Genomic DNA, 25,535 nt, shown 5'->3' on the forward strand with positions numbered 1-25,535 from the left:
AACAGGATTTTTTTTTGTACTTCTCTAATGTTGCCTTGTTAGTATGGCAACCACTCTGTAACCCTTTGCTGACTTCAGGATTGCATTTGAGATTAGAACTCTCATGCATGATCAGCAATGTAAAAGCATCTGACGGTATGAAATATATGTATGTACATAGATGTGTGTGTGAATTTTTCCAAAAATTAGCACTAAAATGGTGTTATTTGTGTAATTTCCCAAAGTATAGTGAATGAATCCACATATGTGAATATGAGCTTAATGCTTGTGTTTTCTGAGCTGGTGTAGTCATTGGCAAGTGGTGGGTCTGAGCTGTGTCTCCCTCTGAATGTACATAAATCTACCCGAACATGCTCACTAATAATCTATTCTAGTGCTGGAATTTCATAGTCATGAAAGAATTCATATAGACCAGGAGCTAGAAACCTTGCCAAGGCAGAGCGCCAAAATTTGACCTTTTGACCTCTGTGTACCATCTGAGTGTCACTGTGACTTTATAACTTTCTTTGTACTTACAATTGGCATAGTAGTCTTTTTATGATCTCAGTGCCCCAGTGAGGGTGGTGGGAGGAGTGCTCCTCCGGCAGTGGGGGACACTCCGGCCTTGCACGCTGGCGGGGGGGCGGGTGGTCGGTTGGGGTGGAGTGCCTGGGCTCTGGCAGAGGGTGAGCGGGGAGGCACGTTTCAGCCCCACATTCTGGCACTCTGGACCCTCTTCTGGCAGGGGTGAGGGCCCAGGGTGTGTGTGGGGGCGGGGGGGGAACTGTGATCCAGCAGAGTGTGCGGGGGAGACTACAGCTCCACATTCCAATGTGGGAGGCGGGCCTAGACCTGTGCTGCATCTGGGGCTCCAGGCTATGGCTCTGGTCCTGTGCCGCAGGCTTGGTGGCAGGGCTGCAGCTCTCCTATGCTGCGTGGGGGGAGAAGGGGTGGGGCTCAGAGCTCCCCCACCTACCACTCCAAGTCGGCTTGGGTACCAGGAGTGGCATGTGTGCCAGGGATTGCCAGCTTCTGATATAGACAGCGTACACAGTGATCTTGCCATACCGTCTCCTTACCAGCGTTCAGAAGTTGGGTGGTCAGAGACGTATATTTTGTTCCCTGTGTGATGCATCAGGATTCCCGCTTTTGCCTTTTAGCTCCCATGTATTAAAACTTGCTGAAACCAAAAATCAAGTTTGAGAGTGCTGTTCGCAGCAAAATCAAGATTTATCATTGTGTGTTGTTTAACCTTTCTTGAAACAGCCATTGTGTGCAGTTTTACATTGAGCATGCTCAGGTTCCTCAGCATCTCTGTCCTCTGCTGCATGCTGATCACCTCAGTGGCTGCCGCTGGCTCTTATTACTGGCAAATGGCATGCTGTGCTGATGCAGACACCATAATAGGAAGCACCTAGGCCTGTCATAAACAGGTCTTAAAAAAAAAAGTGGAGGTCTGACGTATGATGTGTCCATAGCAACAAGGAGAGATCAGGCTGCCATTTTGGAGTAAATGCAGGCTAGAATGGGTCTGTAAGAAGCCAGAAAGTAGCTTATGTGATTTAAAAGCTGTTTTCCACATGTACATCAGAATTTTTGTGAACAGTATTTGCAAGAAGACAGCTTGCAAAAACAGTGCCGTTAGTTACTAACTTTGGGGCAATTCAAGGGTTTTGAATGAACTGATTTTTCACTTGCAAACTTTATCTGGCTATCAGAGCACACTTACTCCTGAGAAATTCTAATGTGAGCATTTATTTGACAAAAAAAAACCATAGCTTATCTCTGTGGATGCTTAGTTATTAAAACATAGAGGACATAATATTTCTAAATAAAATGATTGTGTGTTGCTTACGCTATGAACTATGGCCAAAGTTTTGTACATCTGAATATTAGATACAGGTAAGACTGTTTTTCATGTTTAATAATGATCTAGTTTTTAGTTTTTCAACATCAGTAAAACAAGTGAATAAATTCTGTTGCTGTGAGAGCTTTACTGTAGTTTAGGTTCAGTGCTGCAGTAAAAGCTTTAAAGAATCAATTTCAGGCATTCTTTTAAAGATTAACATTGTGAAAATGTTACAGTCTGCAAAGATATATAGTCAGCTGCATGTGCCTGGAATTTCTGGGATAATTTTAGACAATTCTTGCTTGCTCACAAAGCTTGGCTTTACAATGAAATGGCTATATTGAAAAATATGCCAAATAGAAGATAAGAATGCATAGGAAATTCACACTAACTTGGTATCTGGGGACCCCCCAAATTTTTTTTCATTATATGCATGTTTTTTTCCCTCAGTACAATATCCATCTATAGTATGATGTTCTTATTTACAATTTTTTTCCTTCTATTACTGAAAGAGTAATTGACAAGAGGTATGGTATGGCAAACCCCCCCAAGACATTATAACTGGTATAAAGTAGAACTATAACAGAAAAAAATGACTACAACTATGGTGTTTTGTATTCATCCAAGCAGATTAAAGCACTAGTGATGATTCATCTCTTTTTCATCTTTTCTAGTTTTGGACGAGCAAAGGTTGTGGCCATTAAGACTATAAAATGGCAGTTTACTGATGTGTATGTAGAGTTGTTTGTGTAATGTATGATCAAGATTTGAAAAAATTACCGTACTTGGAGTGCTAAACCTCTTAGCTAGAGATAAATATTAAAGATGAGTGTGGCAGCCCTGTGAATGACCTCCGGGAGGAATACACTGGTGAGAAGGCCAGCTGCAGCTTATTCCTGCAAAATCCAGCTGCTGAGAGCAAAGAGAGAGCTGGTTGCAGAGGCCGCTTCTCATTTGTATCAGCCTTTGGAAAGCCAGTGTTGAAATAACAAGCTCAGTGTCACTTACTTCTGGGAAAGAGGAGGATTGACTGTTTCTTTGTCACATCTAGAGCTTGTTGGGGGTAGATGGTTTGCACAATTCTCTTCTTTCCTCAACCTCATTTCTGCTCCTGTGCCTGCCTCTGCTGCTGCTCATTGCTTTGCCATGTAATCGCAGCATTATATTGACCTTGTCAGTAATGCTACTGATCACAGAATTCTGGATGACAGGATTGGAAACTGGCAAGACTTGAGAACTGCAGAGGCCATGGAGTTGCCTATCTGCAGACTCAGGAAGACTTAGTTTTACAGTCCATTAATATTTGAAAGATTGTACAAAAACCAGTCTGGGTATATCTATGCTTGAATATTTAGTAACATTTTACTATGTGTTAATTAATACAGTTGCAAATGGTAGCATAGCCAGAGCATAGGTGTTTGTTAATTATTGTCAGCAAACTTGTATATAGTATTTTCATTAGAATTTACTAGCTGATAGTTAATATATTAGTTCGTATTAATATGTTAATACTAATATTCAAGAGCAGATATGCCTTTATGAAATACTAAATTCAGTAGAAATTGATGGTATACAGCCCCTCACTCACCTGGGTGAGTGTGAAAATGTCTAAGATTTCTGAGTCCTGCTGAATATCATCAAACATGAGTTCCAGTACCAATGCTTGAGAAACCCATTTAATGATTACCAATGTTATAGTTATTTAATAGAGTCAGTACTGTCCTTTGGTCCAGAAGTGTATGGAATTCTGCTGTTGAAAAATACTTCTTGCACCTCTGGTTAAATTTGCTTGAAGTATTTTAATACATTTTTGAAAAAAATCAACTAGGACCCGATCTAATGCCCATTGAAATCAATGGGAGTTTTTCACTTAGCTTCAGTGGGTTTTGGATTGAGATCGTAGCCATTTTTTTATTTCTTACCACAGTGCTTGAAATACCCAATTGCCTATTTGTCACTGACATTGCAAAAATTGTTCTGAGTATGTGAAGGGACAGTTCTATCCGTTTTAAGTATTTAATCTCTTCATTATTAAAGTGTGCAGTCTTTGTGGCTGCAAAAATAACCCTGTGAAAATTAAACCCAGTGTAAACAAATGGCCTGTTGAGTTTGAGTCTGCCAAAAGACAGTTCTTTAGAACCTTGTGAGCAACAGTACAGCTTGACAAATATCAGCCCAATTCACCAAACTTGTGTCGTGGAAAGACAATGAGCCACAGCTGTAGCAGTCACTGGACCTATGTAGCACGCATGAGAACACAAAACGGAGAGGGGATGTGGAGACATTTCTACCCATTAGAGAGAAGAAGCGAAAAACAAGGAGAGAGAGAAGCAAATATACACGTATTTTTCGGCCATCAGCTTAGTGGGCAGACTATAGGAGATCCTCTCTCTTCACAGCATCCTGAGTTTTTGGGGTTGAACTGTGAGGGGAATATAGGCAATGCTCTTTCTGTTTCTGTCTTTCTGTTAGGCAGGAGCTGGTGGAGAGTGCCTTGCATTTACTTAGATATATACTAGCCTAAAGCTGGTAAGAAATAGGGAGCCCATATGCAAGATCTAAAGACACGGAGTCTGTTGGCAGGTGGGGGTGATGAAATCGAGCTTCTCACTGAGACTCCCCAGCCTCCTCTGTTCTGTCCTCTGACCAGTTCCGTGGCCAGCAGGTACCACCGCATTTTCAAGCCATGTTTTTACCATTGAAGGGCTCTGTGCCCATTTAGCAAATAATATTTACAAGTCATGTACTGACAGTTTCAAGAATTTTGCATAGCTTAATTTTGCTTCACTATCCACATAGGCCCTGGACAGCACCTTTGAGAATTCATTCATTTTTATCTGATTCTAAGTCACAGCAGTATTCTTCATCAGGTAGACGTGGAGATAGTCACCTCCAATGCCAGTGGCATGCTGCATTCATCATGATGTCTTCACACTAATATGATTAGCACGTGAAGGAAGATTTTCCCTACACTGTGCTTAAAAAGCAGGGAAAGAAGAGTGATGATTTTAGATCATTTTGATCAGGATCTAAGTAAAGAAAAACATAGTAGCTAGCAGTAATCCAGATTTGTTTTGGTTTGCTTTTAAAGTGGATTTTTCCAGCTAAAGACTGCTTTTATATAGAGTTCAGAAATTTCTGTTTAACCTGAATGATATGAGGTATATACAGTGTTTCCTAAAAAAAAATTGACAAGAAATTCAGTAATAAAGATGGACTAGTCTTGCTACTTTCTTACATGAATACATCTATATCCTTCATGCATGTTAGACATTCAGTAAAGAATGTACGCAATGTAATCATTTATTTCATACTATTAATACAACTTGTTCGCATATTTGTATGTGAGATGATTTTCATTATTTTTAATCTGTCCTGTTGTTTCTTTTTTTCATGAATGAAGGGACTGTTTAGGTTAGGCCTCCTCATAACCTGATAGCACAGAAAGCAAATGGTAATGACGTGTTGTTGGTCCAAAAACTTTCTGACTAAAATTATTTGTATAAATATATGTAAAGCATGATGCTTTAAATTAAACTCCCTTTAATGCTCTATTCTTTTCTGCTTTTGAAGTTCATGAATGACCTAAATTATTTAGGATATATTGTATTCATTAATTACTGATAGTATAGATTTTAAAATAGTTTTACTATAGAAAATTCATAAACTAAAAATACATAAAAGCAGTGTTTATAACATGTCATTGCTGTAGAAGTTATAATATGAACTGGGAACTTGGTGAGTCTTAAGCTGCATGCTTTAAAGCAGTAGTGATTTAGTTGTGAAATGATACCTGAATAAAAACCCATTTATTTGTGTTCTAGCTTGCCACTTGTACTCACATGTATCCCATAGAAATACTAATGGGAGTTTCATGTATTGAGATTAAGCCCTTCATATGGAGGCTTGGGTGAATTCTGTTTATACATACAGTTTTTGAGGCCAGTATTAATGTTTATTTTAAGCACTTTTTCAATTTTACTTATTTATATTTTCACAGATGTGGGAAATTATGGGACAGGCAGAGTGCGGGGGAAGGGCTCAGAAGACAATTATGTAATGACAACAGACTCTGAGATTCAAGAAACCTCTATATTCACAAATTGTCAGCTTCACAAAATATACAAGTTAAATATCCTTAAATCAAACTCTAACCAGTTTCCAACCAGCATTTTTCTCACTTTATCAGTGTGTAAATTTCAGTTATCCAGGGATATTTTCTCTTTAGTATGTGTATGTATGGCGAAATCGACAAATTAGCAATATAAATCTAATCCTTCCAAGCCTATATAAAAGTTAGCATAAAACTGATTTCACATTGTAATAAGCAGTCCAGGCTAGTGTAAAGTAGCTATTAAAAAGCTATTTTCTCTCCACACATCTGAAATCTGTTTTCACTGAGTCAACTGGAAACTTGTAAATCTATTCTCATATACACAGTCTGGTTTTGAGGGGTAATCCTAGTATTTGTTTTGGATTATTCATGGTTGTAGCAGATGGTAAAATTCAACACATGCACAGAGGTCATCCAAATCACTTAAATGTTGTGGAACTGTGTTGTGGGGGAGGGGCAGGATTGGGGGTCAGAAGAACAGCTGTACATTAGGTCTCTCTGCCCCAACATCAAATAGATTACTACAAAGGGGGTCAGAAGAAGAAAAACCCTTTAAACTGTCTCTGTATGTGTGATAGGAAGAAACACTAGCTTCCAAGTTGCCTTATTGCATGCCCATGGACTGTCATGAATTCGTTCCCTCCATTCACAAGGAACTTCCTCTGTAAACGCTGATTAATCAGGGTGTGTACGGGGAAGCGTTAACTCAGGCCAGTCAATCTGACTTCAGTACCGGGCAAACTGAGTGAAACTATAGTAAAGAACAGAATTGTCAGACACGTTGATGAGCATAATTTGTTGGGGAAGAATCAACATGGCTTTTGTAAAGGGAGGTCATGCCTCACCAATCTATTAAATTTTTTTGAAAGGGGCAACAAGCATGTAAACAAGGGGTATCCTGTGGATATAGTGTACTTTGATTTTTAGAAAGCCTCTGACAAGGTCCTTCACCAGAGGCTCTTAAGCAACGTTAACTGTCATGGGATAAGTGGTAAAGTCCTCTCTTGGACTGGTAACTGGTTAAAAGATCAGAAACAAAGGGTAGGAATAAATGGTCAGTTGTCAGAATGGAAAGAGGTAAATAGTGGTGTCCCTCCGGGGTCTGTACTAGGACCAATCCTATTCAATCTATTTATGAATGATCTGGAAAAAGGATAAACCGTGTGGTGGCAAAATTTGCAGATGACACAAAACTACTCCAAATAGTTAAGTCCCAAGCAGACTGTGAAGAGCTACAAAAGGATCTTAATAAATGGGGTGATTGGGCAACAAAATGGCAGATGAAATTCAATGTTGATAAATGCAAAGTAATGCATTTTGGAAAATATAATCCCAACTGTACATATAAAATGATGGGATCTGATTTAGCTATTTCCACTCAAGAAAGAGATCTTGGAGTCATTGTGGATAGTTCTCTGAAGACATTCACTCAGTGTGCAGCGGCAGTCAAAAAAGCTAACAAAATGTTGAGAATAATTAAGAAAGGAGCAGATAATAAGACAGAAAATGTCATATTACCTATATAAATTCATGGTGCATCCACATCTGGAATACTGTGTACAGATGTGGTTGCCCCATCTCAAAAAAGATATATTGGAATTGGAAAAGGTTCAGAAAAGGGCAACAAAAATGATTAAGGGTGTGGAAGTCTGCCATATGAGGAGAGATTAATAAGACTGGGACTTTTTAGCTTGGAAAAAAGACAATTAAGGGGGGGATATGATAGAGGTGAATAAAATCGTGACAGGTGTGGAGAAAATAAATTAGGAATTGTTATTTACTCCTCACAACACAAGAACTAGGGGTCACCAAATGAAATTAAGAGGCAGCAGGTTTAAAACAAACAATAGGAAATATTTTTTCACACAACTCACAGTTAACCTGTGGAACTTCTTACTGGAGAATGTTGTAAAGACCAAGACTATAACAGAGTTTAAAAAAGAGCTAGATAAATTCACGGGATAGGTCCATCAATGGCTATTAGCCAGGTGTCCTAGCCTCTGTTTGCTAGAGGCTGGAAATGAGTGACAGGGAATTGATCACTTGATGATTACCTGTACTGTTCATTCCCTCTGGGGCACCTGGTATTGGCCACTGTCGGAAGACAGGATGCTGGTCTGGATGGACCTATGGTCTGACCCAGTATGGTTGTTCTTATGTTCTCATGCAAATAATGAATAATAATATGGATGTATTTAAAAGACAACTTTTCTCTTGCCTGCCTACCAGTAAACCCAATGCACGGCACACTAGGCTGCAGAACTTATATATTTGCATGCTCTGGGGGCATTTGGGTGGACTGCTTAATTGATTTTTAAAAATCAATTACACTTGCGTGCACGTCGGCATTTATGCATGATACAGGAGGGTATTATTTGAGTTTGAATCATGTCATGTTCAGGCTAGATCTGAAGATTTTCTTTTCAGATTACACAAATATTTATAGCATGTAGTCTAAATATATAATCAAATAAATTGTATCTCAGACATAAAATGGAATGATTCATTTTTTATTAACCCAACATTGAATTAATTCTCAGAAGGAATGGTAATCCCCACAAGATAACACTTTTTAGAAAGGGTTAGGATATGATAGCCTGTTTAATAGGAGCTGGAGCTTGAATCAACAAGTCTGTTTGAAACAGCTTGTAATATGCCTTTGAAATCCTGATATCTTGTGAGTGTGATTTATAGGAGCTTGCTATGGCATGTATGTGTCAGAGCCCCACCGAGTTTGTTTGTTTTCTGTTAGCAACGTTACCTAGCACTTCATGCTTGTATGATTTGATTTATACTATCACGAACTGCTTCTGAGTGGTATCTAAAAAATCTTGACACAAAAGTAACTGAGAAAATGTATTTAAATGGTAGCTTTGCTTCAGGATTGGTTTTCATACAAATATATGCATACTCAATTAAAAAAGTCACATTTGTGTTTTGTATTTCTTCCTTTCTTTCGAGACAGAGAATGGTGTGAATTTAAATGTCAGATATGAATAGCACTTATGTCTGTATCTTTAAAAACATGTGATTAGCAGATCTCACATAGCTTTTTAGTATTAAATGTTTACTGTTGAACATGACTCCTGTCGGAATGATATAACATGTCTTTGTCTATACACTATGCAAAAATTTGTGGGAGGGGGATCTTCTTTTAAACCTGCTGTCCTATACACATTGTGGAATTCAGAAATTTTTACAGCTCTGATCCCGCTGGTAATAAAACACTAATTGTAATTTCCCAGGTTAACTTTCCTGAGGGGGAAAAATCCATGAGAAATTATAGGAGGAAGGAAAACTCCAAAGTTTTCTGTCTATAGATTTTCTCAGATTGTTCTGCAGATGAGGATGAGGTTTGCCCCTCACTGTGTTGAAGGTACAGGCTTATCCATCTTCAGGTCAGTGAGGCTCCAAAGCAGCCGTGCTGCCATTGGCTGTTAATTCTGAAGTGGTCCATGATATATCCCTATTGTGGTAGGTTCCGCACTACAGAGTCTTTCCCATGGAATTCCCTATGTCAAGCAAATAACATGTTATGCTGTAAACCTTTTGGGGAAGGCATTTGCCATGTGTTTGTATGGTGTCTTGCACAAGGTGGTCCGAACCCACTTGGCATTGTTATAGTCTAAATAGTCACTAATAATTAATCATTCAGCTTTGAGAGATGGCCACTTATGAACTCCTGTTGGTCCCTTTCTGTAGTTCAGAAACAAGAGCACACGGGAAGAAATTGAGAAGTAACCAACTGAAAATTGGAGACATGATTTTTCTAGGGTATATGTATATACCATTAAATATTCTTTTGTATAGTTTATTGTATTTGAAAATCTATTTGAAATTAAAGAAACACACACACACACACACACACACACACACACACACACACACACACACACACACACACACACACACACACACACACACACACACACCAGGGAATAAGCTTTCATTGGTCAGTGTTCATCATATTGCATACAAAGCCACTTCAGCTCAAAGGATTTGTGAAAAGGGTTTGAGGTTATCTCAGAACTGCTTTTTGTAGAATAAAGTGACTCACTAGTTGACAAGGGTAAACAAGAGATGTCTTGACCTAAGCAGCCCTTGACTTTAAACCCACAAGATCAGGGTGTGGGAGTGAACTACTTCTGAAATTCTTTTAAATCAGCTGAATAGGCTAACATAAGAGTGATTCAACTAGCTATTACCTAAGAAAGGAGAAGCCTCAGCACAAGTCTTCACTGAGGATATATCTTCACTATGTGGAAGATCGACCTGGTCGAGGTCAGTCTTTCTTCATTCGACTTCATGTACCTAGGAGGGGCACGCAAAATAGAACTGTCTGGGGTTGGCAGTTGACCCCTTACTCTTCAATATCACGTGGCATGAGGGAGGTTGATGGGAGAGTTTCTCCCATCGGCCTCCCTCTGTGAGGATGGCCAGGTATGTTGATTGTAGATAAGTTGATTCTAGCTACACAATTGCAGTAGCTACAATTATTTGTCTAAAATCGACTTTAATATCTAGTGTAGACCTGGCCTAAGTATGCTGACACAATGGGGTCACAAAGAAAACAATATGTAAATATGCTCTAAACTTTCTGCCATTTTTATCAAACCCTATTAGCTAAACTTAAGTGAGTTTTCTGTAAAAAATAAATAAATAAATAAACTTTTATATTTTGCAAGTTTCCTTTATTATATATGACCTTGTTTAAAGTGTAAATGCTACATTTATAATCCTTTTAGAGCGTGATCTTTAAGGGATGTTCATTTAGGGTGCGCCTACACTAGCTGGCTACTTCGAAGTAGCCAGCCCAACATCAAAATAGCACCTGTCGCGTCTACATGCGCCGGGTGCTGTTTCGACGTTGAAATCGACGCTAGGCAGTGAGACTTCGAAGTCGCTATTCCCATCTGAGGATGGGAATAGCACCCTACTTCGACATTGAACGTCGAAGTAGGGTGTGTGTAGACAATCCGCATCCCGCCACTTCAAAATTGCGGGGTCCTCCATGGCAGCCATCAGCTGAGGGGTTGAGAGACACTCTCTCCAGCCCCTGCGGGGCTCTATGGTCACCACGTGCAGCAGCCTTAAAGGCACCACCGACCTGGATTTCCTGTGGCAGGAAGCTGAGAGCATGCAGGCAGCAGCACAGGCACGTGCTAGCCCTGCACACTTCTCACAGGCCCCGATCCCCGCTGCCTTTACCCATGGCTTCCAGCCAGCCCCCCGAGCGCCCCCAGGGCTCCCCTCCTGAGGGGACCCAGGCACCCCCAGCAGCCAGGCGGGGGGGCCAAAAGGAGGTGGGGCCCCTCCTGGTCAGAGGCCGAGCTCCGAGAGCTGCTGGGGCTCTGGGGCGAGGAGGAGGTGCTCCACGTGATGGGGAGCAAGCGGCGGAATGCAGAAGTGTTCGCCTGACTAGCCGAGGGCCTGGCTGCCCGGGGTCACCCTGCCCGCACTCCGGATCATGTCCGGAGTAAAGTGAAGTAGCTGCGGCAGGGGTATGCCTGGGCTCGGGACTCGGCCAGCCGGTCTGGGGCTGCCCCCTCCATTTGCTCCTATTACAGGGAGCTCAGGGCCATTCTGGGCCCCTGGGACACCACCTCCCCCCCAGCCACCCTTGACACCACGGCCGACGAGCCCCAGGAGGCCTCGGAGCCGGAGGCCGGCCCCGCACGCCGGGGCCCACCCAAGGAGCCCCCCCTCGGGACAGCAGAGGAGGGGTCCAGCAGTGAGGAGGGGGGGCTCCTCATTGACCTCCCTTCCTGGAACACCAGCCGGGCATCCGTCCACCGGGCTTCCCCCGATCGCGGCAAGGGATGGTCAGGTACGTACCCCACAAAGCACACGCCCATGGGCCGCAGGGCGGGGGCACCACCCATGACCAGGAGCCTCACACTCCCCCAGCGGACCCCAACCCGTGAATGCCCAGCCGCAGTACAGTCCCAGGACGGCAGCACGACCATCAGTGCCCATCAGCACCCGTACCCATGGACAGAACTCAGTCTTGACCCCGGGGGCAGGGGGACAATGCCATGGCGACAGCCAACAGGGACATCAAACCCACCAATGGGGACGGAGACCCAGCATCCAAGAGGGGGCAGGGAGAACGGGCCACGGGCCAGGGCACTGGACTGACAGCCTTCCCCTCCCTCTCTCCCTCTCTCCAGCTGCAGCATCGGATGCCTCAGGCAGCCAGGCACCATCCGTTGTCCCCGACAACCTGCTGGAGGCCAGCCACCACCAGTGGCCGGAGACACCCCCAAGGCCAGCAGGACGGTCCCGCCACCGCCGGACTCTTGGGATGGCCCTGGTGGACCCTCAGCTGCTAGCAGCTCTCTGGCGGCAGACAGAGGTGGCGGAGGAGAGACTCCGCTTCGAGCGGGAGGAGTCCACCCCGCGGTGGGCGGCATGGGAGGACTTTATGGGGGTTTTCAGGGACATAGCCGGGTCAATCCAGGAGGCCGTCGCCTGGCTCCCACCCCCTGCTGCCCCCCAGGCCACCCTCCCCGCCGCTCCACCCGCCTCGCTGTCTGCTGCCCCACCTGCTGCCCCACCCGCCTCACCACCGGCAAGCTCCACAGAGCCCACTGGGGCTGAAGACCGGCCAGTGGAGGCTTCCCGGCCCTACCTGTCGGTCCGCCGAGCCCCCAGCCGGCCACACCAGGGACCATGGACACGGGGAGGGGGGGTTGCGAGCCGTACCCGCCAGGGCTTGCGCCCCTCTACCCTCACCCCGGACTGATGGGGGCCCAGCGGACGGCTCGGCTGTTGGCCCATGTATATAGTTGTCCCCCTTTTTGTAGATTAGTTGTGGTTTCTTTGATTAATCAAACAAGTTATCCAGTTTAAAAAAAAGTTTTATTTTCCAAAAAGCTGGAGTCATGTGCTTGTTGAGGGGGTGGTGTGCGGGTGTTGGGGGCGGTGTGCGGGCATTGCGGGCTGTGAGTGGGCGGGGGGGTCTTCTGGGGAAGGCCAGGGAGGTGCTCAGGGGTCTCCCTGATTGAAGTGGGCCCACAGGGCCTCGCAGACCCGTACCCCCTCATGGTGGGCTTGGCGGCTGGGTGCGGGGGCAGGCTGGGGGAAGCCCATGCCAGCATCGACCTCCCACCCCTGGACAAAAGCCTCCCCCCTTGCTCTCAACAATGGTGTGGAGCGTGCAGCGTGCGCCCACAACCTGGATGATGTTTTGAAGGCTGACGTCCAGTCGGACAAGGAGGCATCTCCAGCGGCCCTTCAGACGGCCAAATGTTCTCTCTACCACCTGGTGGGCATGGTTCAGGTGGGCATTGAACCGCTCCTGGCTGGTGTTGAGGTGGCCAGTGTACGGGCTCATGAGCCAGGGCTGGAGGGGGTAGGCCGCGTCCGCCACGAGGCAGAGGGGCACAGTGGTGTCCCCAAAGGGATCTCCCTCTGGGGGATGTAGGTCCCCACCTCCAGCCGGTGGCACAGGCCCGAGTTGCTAAAAACACGGGCATTGTGTGTGCAGCCGGGCCAGCCCATGTACACGTCCTGGAAGCGGCCCCGACTGTCCACCATGGCCTGCAGGACCACAAAGTGGTAGCCCCTGCGGTTGATGTATCTTCCTCCGCTGTGGTCCGGGGCGCGGATGGAGATGTGGGTCCCATCCAGGGCCTCGAAGCAGTTGGGGAACCCCATGGAGGCAAATCCGGCGATGGCTGCGTCCAGGTCCCCGAGTCGGATGACTCTTTGGAGCAACATGGCATTAAGCACACGGACCACCTGTGGGGGGGAACACAGGTGCCCATGCAGCTGTGCAGGGTGCCCCGGGGCCTGTCCCCCAGGCCCCCCTCCCAGGCACCTCCCCTTGGTACCCCACTTGCCCAGCCCATCCCTCCCCGGTACCCCTCCCTTTCCAGCCCCACACCCAGCCCCTCCCTTCCCCCCTCCGTCCCTCCCTCCCCAAGCCCACACCCGGCCCTCCCGCCCCCCAGTGGGTGCATGCCTGGGCCTCCTTACCTCCATGACGATGACCCCGACCGTGGCCTTTCCCACTCCAAACTGGTGTCCCATGGAGCGATAGCTGTCTGGAGTGGCCAGCTTCCAGACGGCTAGTGCGACCCTCCTCTCAACAGGGAGGGCACTCCGCATCCGGGTGTTGTGGTGCCTCAGTGCTGGGCTGAGCCACTGGCAGAGCTCGAGAAAGGTCTGCCGGCGCATGCGGAAGTTCCGGAGCCACATATCGTCGTCCCACTCCCACATGACGAGCTGCTCCCACCACGTGGAGCTGGTGGGGTAGCTCTGGAGGTGGGGGAGCAGCCAGTGAGGGAGGAAGAGGGGAGATCGGTGGTCAGGGGCGTCCCCATCTGCCTCCGAGGTGGGCTTCTCTGGCAGGAGCCACTGGACGGCCTCCCGGGCAGCACCTAGCAGGGCGCTTGCCCTCTGGATGACTACCTGGAGGGCCTCCGCTTCCTGCTGCTGCTGCAGCTGCTGCTGGATGTCCACATCTGCTGTGACTTGGTCTGCGAGAGAGTGGCTACTGCTCTGCAGACCTCGTGTTGTGCAGGCCGGGTGTGTCTGGGAGGGGCCCTTTAAAGGAGAGGCTTGCAGCTGCCCTGGAAAGGCTAGTGTGCTCTGTGACCCGGTCCGCGGTCTGTCCTGGCCCCTTATTTCGAAAGAGGGTGCTTGTGTGTGTAGACGCTCTGCATTTCCTTCCAGGGCGGCTCTTTTCAACATTCCCTGTTGCTACTTCGATGTTGAATGTCGACGTTGCCGGCCCTGGAGGACGTGTAGACGATATTCGTCGAAGTAGCCTATTTCGATGTTTTTACTTTGAAATAGGCTACTTCGACGTAGCGTGCTAGTGTAGACGTAGCCTTAGTGTGCCTTATGTCTGCTTGTCATCAAGACGCATTTTATATAGGAGGGTTTGGTTGCTTCGCACTAATAGTGACAAAATGACAAACTTTTGAAAAGCAGTGCCAGTATAACCATGGGCAAGTATAGACTGCAAAACAGGGAAGGAAGCTCTGGCTAAAACAGATAAAGGAAAATTCTTTTCAGTCTAATACAGAGCTATAGAGTGGAATTCTCTGTCACAGAACTTTGTTAAGGAAAAATAGAGGTTGATTAACTTTTTAAAAGATGCTTATATTATTAAGGACTTGACCAACAAGAAAGTTTTATAAGCATAAGCTTATGTGTGAATTTAAGTAGGTATAATCATACTGGAATTATTACTCTTGTGGACACATTTACTCAGGTATATAAGTGCCTTTTTCCCGTTTATCTTCTATATTATGGAAGTATTTAAGCATAATGAAAATACCTTTTTCCAGTAAAAGAATGTTAATATAAGGGGTAATATTGGTACAGTAAAACTGATACAACTGGTAAAACTTTCCCTACTTTAGACAGGCTCTAAGAAAAGCACCCACAATTACTTCTAGCTAGGATAACAAAAACAAGTGCCAGTGATCCCCATACTACTAGCCATGAGTTGGTTAACTCATGTTAGGAGGACCAGGTATAAGATTCCTAATTAGCTCTAGAATTCTCTTTTTACTTCGGTATTGCATAATTATGGACAGTTTATGGAACCTTTACACCTTTTCAAGCAGTCACAATTCCTTCACTTTTTATTAATGTGTTTAATTTTTTTATTTTGAGTATCTCAAGACTGCAAATCTGAAACGCTAAGATGAAATATATATGCTTGTGATGTTGGGAGGAATAAATCAGCCTGTATCACTATTAGGAGCCAATGATTACCACTAGCTTCTTCCTTCTTCTTTAAGGAACGTTTATTACTGAGGTTTGAACTGATTACAAATGCAGCCTAATACCTTTTTGAAGTCCTAATTTTCCAAGATCCTGAAACAAAAGTGCTATGTCTATATATAGTGATCTGTTGACAGAGGTTACTGTTGGACGATATCAGCCGCCAAAACGTCTGTTGACAGATTGTGGCCATGCAAAAAAAGCAGATCGCTCTGTCGGTCTGCTCTGCCCAGCCCTCTTTCAACAGAATGGCCTATCAGAAGCACAGCAGATATGGCTACTCAGTGATCCGGAAGCCCTGTCTGTTGAAAGAGGGCCCCCCGGAGCCTCCACATGGCTTTTTTGTCAACAGATTCAGTCAAGAAAGGCATTCTGCCTCACGGGGGCAAGGCAGAAGGCTGTCAAAAAAAGTGTCAAGTTCTATCAACAGTGTCGACAGAATACATTTTTAGTGTGGATGCTTCCACAAGTTTTGTTGACAAAACCCTCTAGTGTAGATGCAGTTTTGCAGTATCAACTGCCCTGGTCACCTCATTGAGAATACCCAACTTTCCTACTTAGTTCATTCCTGATCAAGGAATGTGAGAAGGGTAAGGTGCAGTCTACCATACATACCTATTGAACTGGCCTAAGTTGTTTCTGTGTTGATCTATTTGCATCTTTGCTCTTTGGCCAGTTGTCCGTGGAGGCTGTCAGCATCATGCCTTCATTTATTCCACATGTGCTATTTCATCTGCTTGTATTCATATACTTATGTGAGCTGCCTCAAAAAAAACTGTTATCGACAGTGTCTTGCCCCTAAATGCTCTTGCCATAAGACTTGCTGTCTGCTGTTCAGGTCTCTACTATTTTAACCTCTGAGCCTTTAAAATGTCTTTCTATGTAGCGTATGTTCCATGTGCTTACTTTAATATGCATATGATTGCAAAGACTATGTGACTTTGGTTATCTTCACGCTTCATCATTTCCTGTAATACACTTTGCCTAACATGAGATGCCCCCCTTTGTTGACATTTGCCTGAGAGCAAATATTAACTTGTGTAAGACTCCAAAGATCTTCTACGATAAAACAAGTGGGCTGAAATCTCAGTCTTCGGAAGAAACTACATATTTGCTTGAATTATTCTGAAAAGTTGTTACTCAGATGTTTTTTATTAATTAAAGGAACTCAAATCAGTCAGGTGCAAATTAGTTGTTCATGCAATATTACGCTGGTTAAAACAGAAAACTGGTAATCTTATGACCAGTAAATAAATCCTAGCCAATTCATGCTGCTGAATTTGAGGCTAAAATTTGGTCTGTCTGTAACTGAGCTTGCCTGGGGGTGAGGTGGGTGGGGGGAAGAGATTAATATAAAAAGAAGAAGGATAATTTTATCCCAACAGTTATAGGAAAGATAGTAGACAAGGGAGAGGAAATTAAGGCAGTGTTGTGTCTTCCAGGCCTTTTTTGCAAGCCATCATCATTTACACCTGAATTCCAGCCTTCTCTTTGACTGCAGAAGGGAACAGAGAGGAAATGGAAAGACCAACAGAGTTGGTGGCGTGGCCTTCAGAATGGTAGTCTCCATGGCAACTACTTGCCAGAGGAGGCTGTGAGGCTAGGGCTATAACAGGGTTTAAAAAAGAACTAGATAAATTCATGGAGGTTAGGTCCATGAATGACTATTAGCCAGGATGAGTAAAGAATGGTGTCCCTAGCCTATGTTTGTCAGAAGCTGGAGATGGATGTCAGGAGAGAGATTGCTTGATCGATACCTGTTCGGTCCCCTCCCTCTGGGGCACCTGGTATTGGCCACTGTCAGCAGACAGGATACTGGGCTGGATGGATCTTTGGTCTGACCCAGTATGGCTGTTTTTGTGTTCTTATGTTCTTAAGTTAATGCTCTTAAACTTGTGCTCAGAGGGTGATTTTTCAAACCCCTGAGTGAGAAGGTTTCAGTAACTTGCCAGTGTAGGCAGGCCCATGAATCCGAGAGTAATGCCATAGGAATTTCATACTCCCAGCACAGAGTCACCCATGGCAGCAAGGTCAAGAGGGAAGGTCCAGATGAAGAACGATCCTAAAAGACCTCAATGGCAGAACAGGTGGAGAATAGCAAGGGTAATGCTACAACTGCTGTGAAGACAGATGAAGGTGTCAGCGGACAGGAGACTCCCAGTTGACGTGGATTCCGTGCCATTGGACCTGAGCCTTCTATCCATCGAGAACCATATGGTGACTGCAGTGCAACAGTCACTCCGTGGTAAATGAGATCATGCACAGGTGTCTCCCTCAGTACTACTGTCCTAAACATAAGCTCTATGGCGACTGGCAGATGGTGACAGAAACAGGATTTTGACATCTGAAAGCTTTTAGTTGTGGACCACCACGTAGGTGGTGAAGGTATGTATCAGTCATTCTGTTTCAAGGGGTGAGGTAGTAGAACGGTCCAGCTGCTGCATCCATGACTAAGTATCCCTATTTAGGGTCTGCTCTGCTCACCCCACATGGAGTGGAGGCTGGAAAAGGTGCTCTAAACAAAGTACCAACACCTGCCCCTTCTGTCATAAGATGTGCGGCTCCAGAATCGGGTTCATCAGCGGACTCACAAATAGGAGGTTGACATGAAGAAATCGTACTCATTATCGAGTGACAGCCAAGATGGTTTGTTTGAGAGGAAGGGAAGTCCTTCTTTCTAAAAAGTTGACCTCCAAGAAGAGACTTGGTAAAAGGAGGGGGGTGAACTCTCAGTATGAGTGGTGTCCTGTGTGATTCCCTTGGGGCAGAGGCCTCTTAACTAGGACTAGTTGAAAAGTCTTTAGGGTAGGTGTGACAAGTGGTAAAGTGCTCTGGCATGGAAGGAAATACCGGGTTCTTGCTTGACACATGGTTGACTAGGCATGATTATGAAAAGTCAAGAAAGCTGGTGTAACTGAGACTGTTGTAGAAGAAAGGTTTGTCCACTTGTGCCAGCTAGATGGTAGTTGCCCATGAGTTTGAAGTGCATGTTACAACGGCGATTTTCTTTTTCCATGAAACCTTTAAAATATAAATATAATCAAAAAGTAACCCTATTCGTAACATCTCCGTACCGGTTCCTTTTTGCTAGTAATAATGTTGCTGCAGCTGTAAGAGGAGACTAAGACAAACGAAAATGGTAAAAGTTGCGTTTATTTTCCTCTTATATATACTGTGCATTCAGAATCTGCTTGGCAGTCAGGGCATGGGTTATTTTATCCTCAGACAGTACCCAAAAAGCCCTCACCTTTTGTGGATCAGTGATATTTTCTAAGGTCTGATATCTCTCAGAGTGCTTGTTTCTAGTGTTATGAAGAATACGTTGGAATCCATAGGGCAGTAAACTGGAATGGTATTTTAACCCACTACTTCATTCTGGGACATTATTTATCCCCTAATTTAATACTCAACCATCAGTGGGCAGGCAAATGGCCTGTGTTCCAACAAATTCTCTCATCTGGCAGTGGTCACAGCCCGAGGTTCCAACTGTATTAAAAGCATGTAGATCAAAGCCCTGTATAATAACAGGAGAAAAATGTAGCACCATCTAGCACAGGACAAAGGGGTGTATTAGATGAGCTACTAAATCCTCTGTACCTGATTTCTTCTTCCTTTTTTTTCAATGTTTACTTTTTTACATTACTTAATTCCTGCAAAATCATTTAAATTCAGTTTAGTGGTTATTTTACTGCTAATGATTTATAAGTGCTTCTGTTGGGCTATTTGACAGTAATATAACTTCCTTCTACATGTTTTCTGTTTCTGTGGCTCAGAAACTAATTTCTGTGAAATGATCTTTTATAACTTTCATATAAATCTTCAAAAGGTACTGTGCAGGTGGGATAGCGAAGGAGGAAACAAATATCAGAGGGGTAGCCGAGTTAGTCTGTTCTTCGAAAACGAAGAAACAAAGTATGTTATGTGGCCCTCTTGTGGTGTCATTTAGCTTTTGCTTTTAGTAACAGAGAGAGAGCCGTGCTAGTCTATATACTATCAAAACAAAAAAGTAGTCAAGTAGCACTTTAAAGACTAACAAATTAAATTATTTTGTTAGTCTTTAAAGTGCTACTTGACTGCTTTGTTCCTTTTCTTTTAGTTTACTTTGTATTGTTTGCTATGTGGAGGAAGATGCTACAGATCCCTCAGCAATACAGTAAAGGGACAAATGCCTTCAACATGACTCGGATAAGAATGATAAAATTGTGCAAAATTGTGCATTATGACCTCCAGTCATAATGAAGTGTTTCAAATGACCCTTATGTTTATGATCTACCTTTAAGCTCATGTATTGTGCATGCTGATCACGCTGTTGATTTTTGTGCTGGCATTTTTATTATGTGAGAGCAGAACTTATGAACAGAACAAATTGGTGCATGAATGTTGAATAATATGCCTATTTAATGAATTAGGACTCTAGAAGAGTAGTGGTTTGAACTAGCATTTGTACCATTTAAGCACTGGTGTATGAAAATAAGACCTTATTTTAGAGAATTTTTATTTTCTGTTGAGCATATCCACAGGTGAAGTACGAATAATTGAGCAGACATTGCATTACTTTCCTGTTAAAGTGCTAGCATACAATACATATGTTTTTATGCTGTACAGATTAGATTTTGTGCTTGGAAGGGAAGGGAGTAAATCTTTTCTTTCTGAGGCAGAACAGAGAGGCTGAAAGGCTTCCATCTTCAACAGCTGCTTCTCACAGTAATAATTTTATGGAATAAGAAAACTCTTGTTTCCCCACCTGATTTCATGTTTAAATTTCTTCTTTAGCATGGCCTTTTATACTGCTAGGAGAAACTTCAATATTGCTTATAAAACAAGAGCATTCCATTTATTTGAATGATTGTTTAGAATTCCATGATCACATATTTTATGCACTCCATCTAATTATGCCAGTTCTACCCAGATCGAGTCCCCCTGCTCCAAAGTAATCCCAGCTATCTAGACAAAGCATATTTAAGATGGTGACAGGTAGGGGTGGGGCATGGATAACAGGTTTGCACAAAGGCTTGATTTAAAGTGTATAATTTCCAACACTATGAATACATTTTGGTTGCTCCTGCACTTAGTTTGAAAATATACCTGCAAAGCCCAAATAGATTATACTCCTGGATTTCTGTTCTAGTCATACTTTTAATTTTCATCTTCATTTCAGTATATATTTTTTTAATTATCCCCATTTTACTTTTTACTGTTTTCATCTTTAAAACTGTAGATTTAATTCAGCAATAGTCAGTAAATGTGGATCAGTTAGATTGATCACTTTCCCAGATAATTGGACCAACACCTGTTGGCCACGGGTTCGAATCATACTATAGCCAGTAGTTTACGCATGTCTGATGCTTTTCCAGTAAGAATGAAACCAGTCACTTGCTAACATGGTTTCTTCGGAACCTTATTCTAATAGTCAGTAAATGTTCAGAGAAATTGTATGCACTATCCGAGATCAACATGTAGTTTATAGAATCCTAGAACTTATAGACTGGAAGGGACTGTGAAAGGTCATCTGATACAGTCCCCTGAAATCAAAACAGAACTACGTATTATCTGGACCAGCCTGGGTCCACAAAGGTATTTTAGGGGGCCCCTGAGAAAAAATAAAAGATAAATAAAAATGATCATAGAAAATAAGTTTTAAATACATTGCAAAGTTACAATCAATTTTTATTTTTAAATTAAATATATTCCAATAATGTTATAAGTTGCTGTCTGAAAATCTACGTTGTGGTTAGAATTGGCTTTGATGGGGGTCCACAAACATTTTTGGGGGCTGATTGGGGGTCTGCACTAATAAAAAGGTTGGGGACCATTGGTCTAGAACATTCCTGACAAGTGTTTGTCTAGCCTATTCTTAAAAACTTCTAGTGACTGAGATTCCACAGCCTCCCTGTACAGTTTGTCCCGGTGCTTAATTACATTTACAGCTAGGATGTTTTCTTTTTTCCTAATATCTAACCTGAATTCTCTTTTTGCAACTTAAGCTCATTGCTTCTTGTCCTATCCTCAGTGGGTAAGAGAGCAATTTATCCTGCCTCATGTTGATATGTGGTTGAAGACTCCTATTGTGTCCTACCCCACTTAATCTTTCCTTCTCCAGGATAAACAGAGTATTTCAGTCTCTCCTTGTTGCTCATGTTTTCTACACCTTTAATCATATTTATTGCTTTCCTTTGGATTTTCTCCAATTTGTCCACATCATTCCTGAAGTGTGATGCCCAAAGCTGGACTCCGTACACCAACTGAGCCTTATCAGTACTGTGGAAGAATTATGTCTTATGTTTTTCTGGCAACACTCATACATCCCAGATGACATCCACTTCTTTTACAACTGTATTATATTGTTGACTCATATTCAGTTTGATCCATTATAAACCCCAGATCCTTTTCTGCAGTACTTCTTCTGAGGCAGACAGTTCACAGTTTGTATTCGTGCAACTGAGTATTCCTTCCTTATTGAGGTAATTCACATTTGTACCCATTAAATTTCATCATGTTTGTTTCAGAACATTTTTCCAGTTTGTCAGATTATTTTGAATTCTAACTCAGTCTTCCAAAGTGCTTGCAACACCCTCCCAGCCTGGTATTGTCTGCAAACTTTGTAAGTGTAATCTCTGTGCCAATATCCAAATCTTGGGTGAAGGTATTTAAATAGATCCAGACCCCTTCTGTGAGGAGGAAGGGACATAGGTAATATAAAAAGAAAAAAAATAACACTACATGTTTGTCTAGTCCCTGGGACTTCATAATACTGGTTCAGTCTCCAGGGTAAATTAAAGTTGGGTCAGGATTGGACTCTACTGCATTCCATTTTATGGTCGCTGTTGCAGGGCTGTCATACCAGCCAGAGGCTGCAGCATCACCGTGGCTGGGGTAAGATGACATAGAGCTAGCTATGCCAGTCCAACCCAGCTGGAGAGTCCCCTGCTCCAAAGTAATCCCAGCTACCCTGACAGATCATGTTTAAGATGGTGAGCCAAAGCAGAGTTACTGGTAGGTAAGATCTGGCCCTATTCATTTTGTAAAGTGCAAAGTTTGTAATAAATTAAGGTGGTTATTAGGAGTGCTCTATATAGACAGTTGTGTGGGTAAAATTTGTGTTACTAAAAAGAAAATGCTCTGGCAAAGTGAATAGAAATTCCACCCTCATTTCTGTATAAGGAAGAGCTGTTGGTGAGGGAAGAAAAAGAGACAGCTATAAACACGGGGCCTGAAACTCACAGGCCACGGGCTACCCTCGGCCAGAGTGGCTGTGCAGTCCTGTCTGGGAGTACTGGAGGTTGGGGACTCACTTGGCAAGCACTCTAGCTACAAGGGGAGTAGGGATGATCTCTGCTACCATGCTAGCGCTCCCCCCACCCCCTGTAGTTTCTGAGGCTGTGTCCCTTGGGGGAGGGATGCCAGGGGAGGAGGGGGTGGGTAGTGGTAGGTAGGGGTGGGGCATGGGTGCTGTTTGGACATGCATCCCTCCCCCCGGCCCACTGGTACTCCCTTGACCAGATTGAGGAACCAGGGTGGCCTGCAGGTTGTGACTTTGAGACACCTGCTATGAACAATCAATAAAGGATACTACTTACTGTACTGATCAAGGAACCAGTCCTATATAGATTCAGATCAGCACATTATTGGATCACATTGCAAGCCTCAGCTCTTAAAAAAGTACTGTGTAAGAAAATATATAAATAGCTAACAGTTGTATTATCACTAGAGGGCAGTAAACACAAACATATTAAATTGAATTACATATACAGTAAGAATCTGTATTTTTAAAATGAATAAAGACATTTTACTAAACATCTCAGTGAGTTTTGATGCTGGGTATTACTCTTTATTACCCATTCCAGACCCAAAAAAGAGTCATAATTCAGAAAAAGTTTTCGTTTTGTCTGCTTAGCTACAAAAAATACTGTTATTCAAACCATAGGATTAATGTACCATTTCCCAGATACAGCCATGCTATTAATGGAAAATGCTTAAGCACTAATTTATATTGGTTTAATGAAAGCAATTCTGAAAAATAGGAGACTGCTGCTGTTGTGATTTTGCAACAGTATAGTTAGACTATACTTATGTTCATTAAAGCTGAGCTTTTTTTCCATGCGCGTTGCCTACACTGGGGATTTGCTCCAATTTCAGCCATCAGTGTCTGCCATCAGTGGAAGTTAACTCTTCTTGAGCTACACTGATGGCTGGATGTAGATGGCTGTAATCAGAACAAATCCCTAGTACAGGCAAGGCCTTGGGTTTGTGTTAGGTAAAATGTAGAGAAGTTAGGTCAAGCTCATAGGGAAGCTGCTGATCTTATTGACTGACTCAGTGCATTCCTAGCTTTCCTGCTCCCACCACCTTCCTGATCAATGTCAACTATTTTATAGCTTTGTTGGGCTCAGACATACACAAAACCCATTGGAAGACATTTTTCTGTAACCCTCTGCACTCAGCATAATTTCCATTTTATGGAGAGGCCTTCTGACAATATGTATTCCAACATAAAACATAGGTGAACTTGGCCAATTTGGTGAAAACAGCCTCAGGCTAGCTACCAATAGAAGAAAAGAGGCCTATGTAGGGGAAGGTTGCCATTATTTTAGTTTTAAAAACTCAATGGCCATATGTACACTAGCAGGTTCTTTTGAAATATTTTTCAGAAGAAGGGGCTCTTTCAAAATATCCAGTGGAACATCTACATACAAAAAATCGTTCTTTCAAAATTAAATCAGAAGAATGCAGCGCTTCTTTCTATAGCACTCTTCCACTCCCGATTTCCTCACAGGTCACGTTTTCTAGACATTCAGTCAATTTTCTGTTGTTGTTCTCCCAATATGTCAAGATGTTTCCTGAAATATACTGCTCCTTATTGGGCATAATTCTCAGCTGAGGCCTAATCAGTGTGGAAAAGAGCAGAAGAATGAATACATCCCAGTACACTCTTAGCTTTTTTGCACTAGTGTTACAATGTTGACTCCTAGAAGGAAATCCTAGATGAAACGCAAACCAGCCCATTAGCTAACATCTCACCATCGCTTTGTGGAAACATTTATTTTAATATGAAAGCCAGTTTATCTTAAAAAAAATGAATAGTGTAATTTGTTTACAATACTTTTACATATAATTTGCAAACAGATTGTGTCATAGTAAGCTATTTATGCAGAATGTTGGAACCATGATAAAAAGTGGTCATTTTCTTGCATGTAAAATGGTTTGTTTAGAAATTAATATCCTGTTGAAGGAGAGAGAGCTATCTACAGAACAGTTTGAAATTAACAGTAATTTCTGCTGTGGTTCTTTTGATAGTCACCCTGGAATTATTTTGACAAATACTCATGGTGGATTAATAGTGTTTAAAGGCAAGAAGGGGACCATTAGATCATCCACTATCATGTGTGTAACACAGGTCATTACACTTCACAGTTATTTGTGTTTGGCTAAGCATCTAGTCGTGATCTGAAGACATCAACTGATGGACAATATACTACTTATCTTGTAAATTTAATCCAGTGGTTAATCACATTCTGCGTATGTCTTCACTGTGGGGAAGATTGACACTGCCGTGGTTGCTCTTTTGGAGTTTAATTTAGTGTGTCAGGTAGGGATGCACTAAATTGAACTCACAAGGCAGGGTGCCTGCATTGGAGCTGGTACTCTAGTTCCATGCTAGGAGTAAGGAGAGTCAATGAGATTGTTTGCTTCCATTGACCTCCCACAGTGGAGACAGCGCAGAAGCTCAAGGTCTTAATTTGACCCTCCCCTTTAGTGTGGAGCTGGTCTCTCTCAAAAATTGTGCCTGCTTCCCATTTAAATCTGTCTGGCTCCAAATTCCAGTTTTTCTGGAATTTTCTCCCCGTTCAGGTA

General features: G+C 43.2%; 1 protein-coding gene across 6 annotated transcripts in view; it reads left to right on the forward strand.

Annotated features, from left to right (window-relative positions):
• PDE4D (phosphodiesterase 4D) overlaps positions 1-25,535 on the forward strand; it is a 614,535-nt gene that overhangs the window by 544,919 nt on the left and 44,081 nt on the right. The gene's annotated exons all lie outside the window — the stretch shown is intronic.

Source organism: Carettochelys insculpta, chromosome 5 (assembly GCF_033958435.1).
Source record: "Carettochelys insculpta isolate YL-2023 chromosome 5, ASM3395843v1, whole genome shotgun sequence".
Classification (NCBI taxonomy): Eukaryota; Metazoa; Chordata; order Testudines; family Carettochelyidae; genus Carettochelys; species Carettochelys insculpta.